The sequence below is a fragment of the Tupaia chinensis genome, unplaced genomic scaffold (assembly GCF_000334495.1).
Source record: "Tupaia chinensis unplaced genomic scaffold, TupChi_1.0 Scaffold143639_1, whole genome shotgun sequence".
Taxonomy (NCBI): Eukaryota; Metazoa; Chordata; class Mammalia; order Scandentia; family Tupaiidae; genus Tupaia; species Tupaia belangeri.
Genome location: NW_006203487.1, coordinates 41,551 through 51,295, shown reverse-complemented (window position 1 = coordinate 51,295; position 9,745 = coordinate 41,551). Strand labels below are relative to the sequence as shown.

The 9,745-nt window shown below is 35.8% G+C and overlaps 1 pseudogene; it reads right to left on the bottom strand.

The window, feature by feature from the left end:
* Positions 1 to 8,441: 8,441 nt before the first annotated feature.
* The window catches only part of LOC114005325 (RNA-binding protein PNO1 pseudogene), a 3,628-nt pseudogene continuing 2,324 nt past the window's right edge, over positions 8,442 to 9,745 (bottom strand).

The following is a 9,745-nucleotide window of genomic DNA, read 5'->3' as shown; positions in this document are numbered from 1 at the left end:
TCCGTTCTCCTCTCAGGATCTTGGGCACATACGCACACGCACCCGGTGTGAGTTTTAAGCTACCAGGTCCAGGACGCGAACCACGGTCGACTACATGGGAGTCCAGCGACATAGCCATTATGCTAACTGCTGGTCCCAGATTAAGAAGTTTCTGCACAGCAAAGGATAGTGTAACTAGTGTGAATTGACAACACTTGGAATGAGAGAAAATTTTTGTTTACCGTGCCTTGGATAAGGGACTAATAACCAGAATACACTGGGAGCTCAAGCAGCTTACCTGAAAGAAAATGATTAACCCAATTAAAAGTTGAGAAAATGAGCTAAATAAACAACACTCTAAGGAAGACATAGGAACAGCCAAAAAGCATATGAAAAAAATGCTCAACATCCTTTATTATAAGAGAGATGCAGATTGAAATCACAATGAGATACTACCTAACCCCAGTCAGAATAGCAAAGATTAAAAAAGAAATAATGATAAGTGCTGGAGGGGATGTGGTAAAGGGAGGACACTCCTACACTGTTGGTGGGAATGTAAATTGGTCAAGTCACTGTGGAGAATGATATGGAGGTTCCTCAAGGACCTTCAGATAGAACTACCGCATGATCCAGAAATTCCACTCCTGGGTATCTACCCAAAGGACAGGCGAGCACTCAGTCAGAAAAGTGCTTGCACATCTATTTTCATTGCAGCATTATTCATGATTGCTAATACATGAAACCAACCCAAATGTCCACAAACGGATGAATGAATTGAAAACTTATGGCACATATACTCCATGGAATACTATTCAGCCATAAAAAACAACAAGGCCCTGAAATTTGATAGAAAGTGGACAAATATGGAAGATTTGTTGCCAAGTGAAGCAAATCAGGTTATGAAAGAGAAACGTTGTATGTCTCCACTTAACATATATTGACTGTTCACACTCTATGGTAGAGACTGAAAGACTGGAGATCATAAAAGCATTAAAAATTGTAATGGACACTAGAGACAAAGTGAAAAGAGTATGTGGGAAGGGAAAAGCATAGGAAAGGAAATTTGAGAGGAAAATGGAGAGGTAAGACACTTGGGGGACACAGATAAGGTTTTTTATTTTTTGATGAGGATGTGTATAATAGTCTCAATTGGGCTGGACTGAGGTATATATCATGCTGGATAAAGTCTCTTCACAATTTAAATGATGTATAGTGATTTAATGTATGAATAATAATTTTAAAATTAATAAAACAAATAAGAGCTGACCACTCAAGCATTTTGTTTTCCCGTCAAGGATGCTAAATTCTTGAAGAAAACTGAGACATATAAGACAAATGATCTTGACACAAAAGTGACATTTAGTGGGGAGACACTCAAAAAAGCAGCACACTGGCCCACCACATTAAAATCCTTAGATTTCCACAGGCCAATTTCTCCTTTTAAAAATGGATCGAAAAAGGGCCAGCAGGTGGCATAATGGCTGCATCACTGGACTCCCATGTAGCCAACCGTGGTTCGAGTCCTGGATCTGGTAACTTAGACTCACACTGGGCACATGTGCACACATGCCCAAGATCCCAGGAGGAGAATGGTGGAGAAGGGATTGCAGCATGGCCATCCCCCCCCAGGGGGTGATTTCTTGCTTTCTGACTCTCTTTCTCTCTCTGTATTTGTGGTGAGCACATGAGCCCTAGAAACAAAAAACCCTAAAAAAAAAAAAAAAAAAAAAAAAAAAGAAAAGAAAAAAAAAAACTCTCTCTCTCAAAAAAAAAGAAGGATTAAAAAAAGGAAATAAGACATCTACAGTATAAAAAGCAAAGAGGAAGACCCCTTTGGGGCATCACAGCTAGCTTTATGTATGACATCTATGGTGCCTTGACTTGCAGGTATCTAGATAAATGGGAGGAATTACAAAAGGTGATCTCAGTTAAAATTTTCTCAGGCAGAAGCTTTGATATTTCTAAATAAGTCTTTTTTTTTTTAATTACAAAATCTGTATCTCATTTTAAAAAAAAAAAAGAAGGATTAAAAAAAGGAAATAAGACATCTACAGTATAAAAAGCAAAGAGGAAGACCCCTTTGGGGCATCACAGCTAGCTTTATGTATGACATCTATGGTGCCTTGACTTGCAGGTATCTAGATAAATGGGAGGAATTACAAAAGGTGATCTCAGTTAAAATTTTCTCAGGCAGAAGCTTTGATATTTCTAAATAAGTCTTTTTTTTTTTAATTACAAAATCTGTATCTCATTTTAAAAAATGAATGAGGTTGCTACTTTAGTATAAAAATTCATTTAAAAAATGACAAAATTAACTCCTTATAAAAGTTAATAAGAATAAATTTGAGACTGTCTCTAGAAAAAGAACAGAAGCTGCTTCTGAAATTAAGAAGGTGCCAATAACTCCCCTTGTCTGGACAATTTCTGTCTCTATTCCTTCTCTTCCCAGAAATAAACTTGGGAAAGATACACATTGACTGATTAGTCGACATAATGGTGATTGTCAACAAACTCAAATCTGGTTCCCTCTCCAGGTTGCTATGGGCCAAACCTTAAGCACATGATATGAAGAAGGAAAGCCTAGCCTTGTTATGTGCAGGGGCAAAGAGCAGGACAGCTCATTCTTAACAAGACCAGCCTGCTAGATTTTTGTTTTATTTAATTTTTGTGGTTTTGTTTCAGTGCAGAATTCTCTACTGAATTGATCATGTACTTATCAGTTTTAGAGGATGTGTTCATCTAGTGGGCTTTTTGAACTGCAAAGACTTAGATAACATTTTCTATTTTATTAGAAAACAATCATCAGTTTTCTGGCAGTCAGCCTGGGGTTCTTTCTTTCTTTCTTTCTTTCTTCCTTTCTTTCTTCTTTTCCCTTCTCTTTTCTATCTTGTAAAACATTTAAAATTTTTGTTAGTCTTTTAAAATCTTTGTTTATTCTTGTTGGTATAGTCTTCTCTCAGCCTTTGTCTCCTTATTTATCATAACCAAATTCTAAGTTTTTCTTCTACTGTAGGTCATTACAATGTAAATGAACTTTGAATTCCAAATCTCTTAGAAAAGATTTTTTTTTTAATCCCAGTCTTAGCCCTTGTTTTCAAGTTGACTTCATAATTGTAAGATAATGATGCAGGAGGTTGGGGTGCATGGACCCTACACCCAGTACACAAACAACAGTGAATTTGATTCTTTTGTCTCATGCTCATGAGGTAATAGAGACATGGTCACAGAAGAAATACTGAAATGGAGAGTTAGGAGAGGGAAGAAATATCAGAGCTCCAAGGCAGGAATGAACCCTGGAAAATAGGTTGCCAATGAAAAACTGAGATTTTCTTTTTTCTTTTTCCTTTCTCATTTGTGTCTGGGGTTTTGTTTGCTTTTTATCTAGGCTAGTTCAGCTTCTGAGAAGTTAACTTTATGTGAGAAGGGGAGCAGCTTGCAGAATGGCTGGCTTTCAAATTGAGAAATGCCAGCTCATTGACAAACTTAACTGCTGATCAAAGGAGCTTGTAGGAGTGTCTTCTAAAAGATGTGCTGCTATGGGAAGGGAAAATTGAGCTACAGGATATAAAAAAATACAAAGGTAAACACTTACAATAGGGAGGAGATTTGCGCTCAAACCTGAAAGGCATATGGGTAGACAGCTACCAGAGAAGGCCAACTGCCTTGAACATGAGGTTAGGTATTGACATTCAACCTGGAGGCTAGTAAAACTTTTTAGCAAGGGAAAGTCTGTCATTAGTATCTAGTTTCTTTGTTTGGTTCCTTGGATTTTCTTTTTCCTGGACTTACATATCTCATGTGAGGAATTCAATCTCATCACACATGTCCAGGGTAGTCTTTGAAGGAATTGGCATCCACATGGGATGCACTTCCTGGATATTGACTCCATGTCCTATTCTAGTGGTGAGTTTTCTGTGTATATATCTGAGATATCAGGAGAATGATAACAAACTTTCTGTTGCCAAGAATCAGGTAAGAAGGGTGAGTTTGACACAGGGATACTTTTTTAAACTCCTGTATGTTGGTTTGTGTTGTACACATATTTATGTATGTTGTATTGAAGCAGGCGAGACTCCATCTTGGAGAAGCACCTCCATTATAAACTGTTAAATTCCTATGACAAGAAACTTGTCTTCTCCTTCTTTGCCTAAGAGTGAACAGTAATTAACACTCTTATTGTCTTTAAAACCCACTCTTGATATGGAGAGACCCTGAATTCATGAGTAACTCAGGACTGGTAAATGTCTAAGGTTTCTGCCCTCCCTGGAGTTACAGGGTAAACTGAAAACCTTGGGTGGATTAGTACTTGGAATATATTAATACCTTGAATAGATTAGTCTTCCTGCTTCTCTGCCTCCTCCCTTTGACACTGTGTAGGGTGGGGTTTGAGTCCAGTGCCCACCCCAAGATTCCCCCTCCCCCAATTCCCCTAGTTGGGGTCAGAGATTTAGAGTGTTAACTCCTCCATGTCTGCCGACATAATAAACAGTTCTCCTAATCTCTTTTAGTACTGCTTTTCATTCCTTGACATCTGTTTTTCTAGAACAGTATGTTATGTTTATGTGGCAAAGTCCTTAAGGAATTCTATTAAATTTGGCATGTAAATAAAGAGTGCTCATAGCATTTCATCTAAATGCTTTCAAGTTCAGGTGACTTAAGTAAATAAGCCTGCTACAAATTTAAAAATAAAAATTAAAGATGTCTTCATAATTGTCAGCATAGGTTTTACCAATCAAACTACAAAACTGTTTTGGTATTATTGATTTAGTGAAAATAGATTTCAGAGTTATCAGCAACTTAAGGTAAATATGTAATAAACATATGGTATACATATTTAACATGTTATAAAAAGTTAATAGGGAAGTAAATAAATGACTTTTTGGTATCTTTTGGTATTTAGATAGCCCAGGCATAGATTTTAAAGGTAAATCTGGTAATTGTAAGTATAATGTTATAAAGTTTTCAGGTGATTTTAGATCTTAAAAGGAATTAACGCTATGTCAAATTACTATTGGTTAATATAAACTGTAAAGTTTTTCACTTGGCTTTTACGTCTCAGGATTATTTTGTTCTATAGAAAGTTACTTTTAAAAAAATTAGATAGCTAAAAAAATACTTGCTTATGACAAGTCAAATTGCTTACTTATAAAAAAAAATCAAGCTTAAGAGGGCTGGCAGGTGGTACAATGGTTAAGATGCTGGGCTCCCACATGGCTGACTGTTAAGATACTGGGTTCCCACATGGCTGACTGTGGTTCAAATCTCAGACCCAGCAGCCTCCTTTCTTGCTCTCTCTCTCTTTGGTCAAATCTTAAATAATTCTTGAAAAATATTATTAAGGTTACAAAAGGGTAAAAATTAAGGTTAATAAATGTTATTCTACATAGAAAGTTACAAAATATTAAAATCTCATTTGAGTAAAAATCTGCAAGTAAGGCATAAAAATATTCTTTTAACATATTTGGGGAAGTGTTCTAAATAAAAGATTATTAAGGTTATATAAAGTACATTTTTTAAAACCGTTAGAGGGGGATTTAAAGCCAAAAACTGTTTCAGCCCATCTTACCTAAAGGACTGATGTCTTATTTTGGGATGAATAAAGGGGTAGAGTCACACAAATGGCTGACACCATGATTAGATTACATACCATTGTGAACTGAGGCCATCTGTGGGAATAGGATGGAACAGTTCTGTGGTCTTGCTTGACAGTAAATGGAAGGCTCTGACCAGAGTTTGTTAAAACCATGTCATATTTATTTTCTTAGAGGAGGTTCCCAAAAGTCTATTCAGAGGTCAATCTAACCCAAAGTAGAAAACAGCAAAAAAAAAAAAATTTTTTTTTCTTGTTTTTGTTTGTAAAAAATTACTGTATGGTAAAGTATTTGTGCTAAACCTAGATGACTAAAGCAAATACTTTTTAATTAGAAAAAGGGACAAATACTAAGTCTAAGATGTATTGGGTTAAGATTTGAGTTGGAAGGTTAAAAAGAGTTAAAGATTGAAAATAAATTTTATTTTAAAAATTTATGATGAGTTTTTTTTATATAACAAGTTGGCTAAAATTGAGGAAAGCACTAGATATGTTTTCCTATAAAAATGTGATAAAAGTTATTTTTGGTCCTGTACTTAAAATCAAGTTTTTTTGTTTGTTTTGTTTTCTGGTTTTTTTTTTTTTTTTTGGAGAGGTTTTTGCTATAGGACGTGTGCACTTGCCAGACAGACAGAGAGAGACAGAGAGACAGAAAGCGAGAAATCACCCCCCAGGGGAGATGGTCACGCTGCAATCCCTTCTCCTCCATCCTCCTCTCGGGATCTTGGGCACGCATGCACACGTGCCCGGCGTGAGTTCTAAGCCACTGGGTCTGGGATGCGAACCTCGGTCGACTACGTGGAAGTCCAGCAACATAGCCATTACGCTAACTGCTGGTTCCCTGTTTTCTGGTTTTTGTGAGTTTTTCTTTTTTCTTTTTTTTTTTTTTTTGTACTGATCTACTCTCAGTAAACTGTAAACATACTGCAGGAGATCTCTCTACAGCTTAGTAACTTGTTTAAAAAACAGATTTTATTGAGAGGTTTTTGCTATAGGGTGTGTGCACTTGCCAGAAAGACAGAGATACAGAGAGACAGAAAGTGAGAAATCACATACACACACCCAGGGGATGGCCATGCTGCAATCCCTTCTCCTCCATTCTCCTCTCAGGATCTTGGTCATGCAGGCGCATGTGTCAGGCATGAGTTTAAGCCACCAGGTCCAAGACTTGAACAGTGGTTGACTACGTGGGAGTCCAGCGACATATATATTACGCTAACTGCTGGTCCCAAGAAACAGATTTTTATGTTTTATGTTTATATTTAGTGAACTTTGATTACTTTACAAATAGAGCTTTAAAGGGTTATAGACTTTTTGTGTAACTTTTTGATAATTGTCAACTTAGCTAAATATATTCAGTGACTTATAATCCTGTTGTATCCCAATATTGTATTGAGTTTTCTTTTTTTTTCCATTACAACTTGTTTTTATTTTACATTTTTCCACAAACATTTACTTTACATAGCAAAGAATTTTAGCTGTATTGAGTTTTCTGACATGTTCTTGACATAGATTTTTGTTTGTGTGTTTGTTTTTATACCAAATGATAAATTAAACATTGTTTTTAGACCTAAACTTTCATTTTTTGGGCCCCTGGAAAACCTCAAAAGATGCATCTCATTTTTGTAAAAGTTAATCTGGTATATCAGTTTATGTAAGGATTATTGTTAACTGTAGTCTTTCATTTCTTATACATGTTATTGATACTAATATGTTCAAATCATGAATTTATGGATTTATTGCTCTTGAAATGACACTCAATCATAAGTTATCTCAAATTGCTGTGTACAATAGAAAACTTATTTTGTCAGGACCATCAGTTAGCATAATAGCTGTGTTGCTGGACTTCCATGTAGTTGATGTATTGTTAACTGTAGTCTTTCATTTCTTATACATGTTATTGATACTAATATGTTCAAATCATGAATTTATGGATTTATTGCTCTTGAAATGACACTCAATCATAAGTTATCTCAAATTGCTGTGTACAATAGAAAACTTATTTTGTCAGGACCATCAGTTAGCATAATAGCTGTGTTGCTGGACTTCCATGTAGTTGATGGTGATTCGAGTCCTGGACCCAGTGACTTAAACTCACGCTAGGCCCATGTGCATGCGTGCCCAAGATCCTGAGAGGAAAATGGAGGAGAAGGGATTGGAGCGTGGCCATTCCCCCTGGGGGTTGATTTCTCATTTTCTGTCTCTCTGTCTCTCTCTGTCTTTCTGGCGAGCGCATGCGCACTATAGCAAAAACCTCTTTAAAAAAAAGAAAAATTATTTTGTCATTTACCTCTATTGTAATTAACTGCTATCAAGTTATTATAAGTATTTTTTTTTCATTTTTTGCCATTCATACTTCTAAAACTTGCTCCCCTCCCCACTAAACTTTGAAGCCTGACTCTTTCCTTCACCCAGAGACAATTGACTATTGAGTCAATCAGACATGTCCTTCTCCCAGGACTCCACTGCCTATAACACTGGACTTTATTCCTAGGAATGAGCCTCCCTATCAACATGGGACCCATCAGTTTTGTGGCCTACACATGCATCCAGAGGAAAGATTTTTGGCCAACAGGGGGGACTGTGGACATAAGTCTTACTGCTTTTTCCTATTTTTCCAAAGTCCTTTCCTGAGGGCCAAGTGAGAATCAAATCCACAAACATTAATAGACCATTTTTTCCATTGACAGGATTATTTTTAAATCCTGTCCCTGGCATAGTATTTTTGAGATGTATATTTCAACTGATTATAGTCCATTCTTTTGTTTATCTCTTCCCAAGACACAGAACTTCCCTTTCTTTGAGATGTAGATTTAGTATTTCTATTATGAATCTTTTCCCAGGACACAGACCTTCCCTTCCAATCACCAACCTAAAAACTGTGGAATCCACCTATAACCTGTGTGATGGACATCGGGTATTGAGCCACAGCCCAAATATTGCCATAAACCTTTTTTTAAAAATTTTTTTCTATTATTTATCAATTTTTATTCTTTTAATCTTTATTTAAATTTATTTATTTACATTCATTCACTGTACATCATTACAACACACAAATGAGATTTTTCCATCCAGAATACACTGTATATTGGCTCAGTCAAACACATCAACATACGCATTATTGTCAACAAATAATTTTCCATTTTTTGTTTCCTGTATATTTTTTTTCATCCCTGATTCCCTATCTCTCACCCTCTGCCATCTCCCACCCTCCTCCCACACTATCTCTTGCATCTATGGTTGCTTTCTATGCATTTTCCCCCCGCATCTTATTGATTCACTAATGTTCTTAATTAATCTAGATATTTTTAATAGTAAGCGCAGCTGATATGTACATACTCATGAACACAAGTCTGACTTTAGGCATAAACCTCAGTAAGTATAATAAACATACTATAAAGTAGCACCTAGCTGGGGCTATAGCTTACTGCAGTCATCAAATAAGTATTTTTAATGATTTTTGTTTAATTTCAAGAAAAACAGTTTTAGGTTTTTTTTTGAAACTTTTTTAAACTTAATTAATTTATATTCATTCTCTAAGCATCATCACAGCATACAAAATGTGATTTACCATCCAGAATATACTGTATAGTGGCTTAATCATGCATGTTATTGTCAATAATATATTTGTCAATATATTGTCAATATATATTTGCCCCTATTTCTGACCCTCTGTCCTTTCCCACCCTCTTCTGACACTATCTCTGGTGTCTACAGTTGTCTTCTATTCCTTTCCCCCACATACACATTATATTGATCACACAGTTTCTTAAATAATCTAACTACTTTCAATAGCAAGTTGAGCTGGTAATTTGAAGAAAAGCAATTTAACTTAAATCAAAGAAATCCTAAGGAACTTTGCTTAAAACTTAAAGCTAGGAAACTGATTAGGATTCTGTTCAAATAGTAGGTACATGAACCTATCAACAGCTCAAGACAGGACACAAATTTTTTAAACAAGACAGCAAAGCCTAGAAGAAAATTAGCAATGTTTTAGTCAAAAGTCATAAAATGCTATTTCACCAGTTCAGTCTCCTCTACTTAATCTATCTTCTGTTGTGGTTCAATCTTCCCAATTAAATTCTGAGATATAATATTCAACTCTAGACTTGTCCCTATGATTAAGTTGGCCATTTTCTTAGTTTTTGAACTCTTATTTCTGTGTGTCTGCATTTA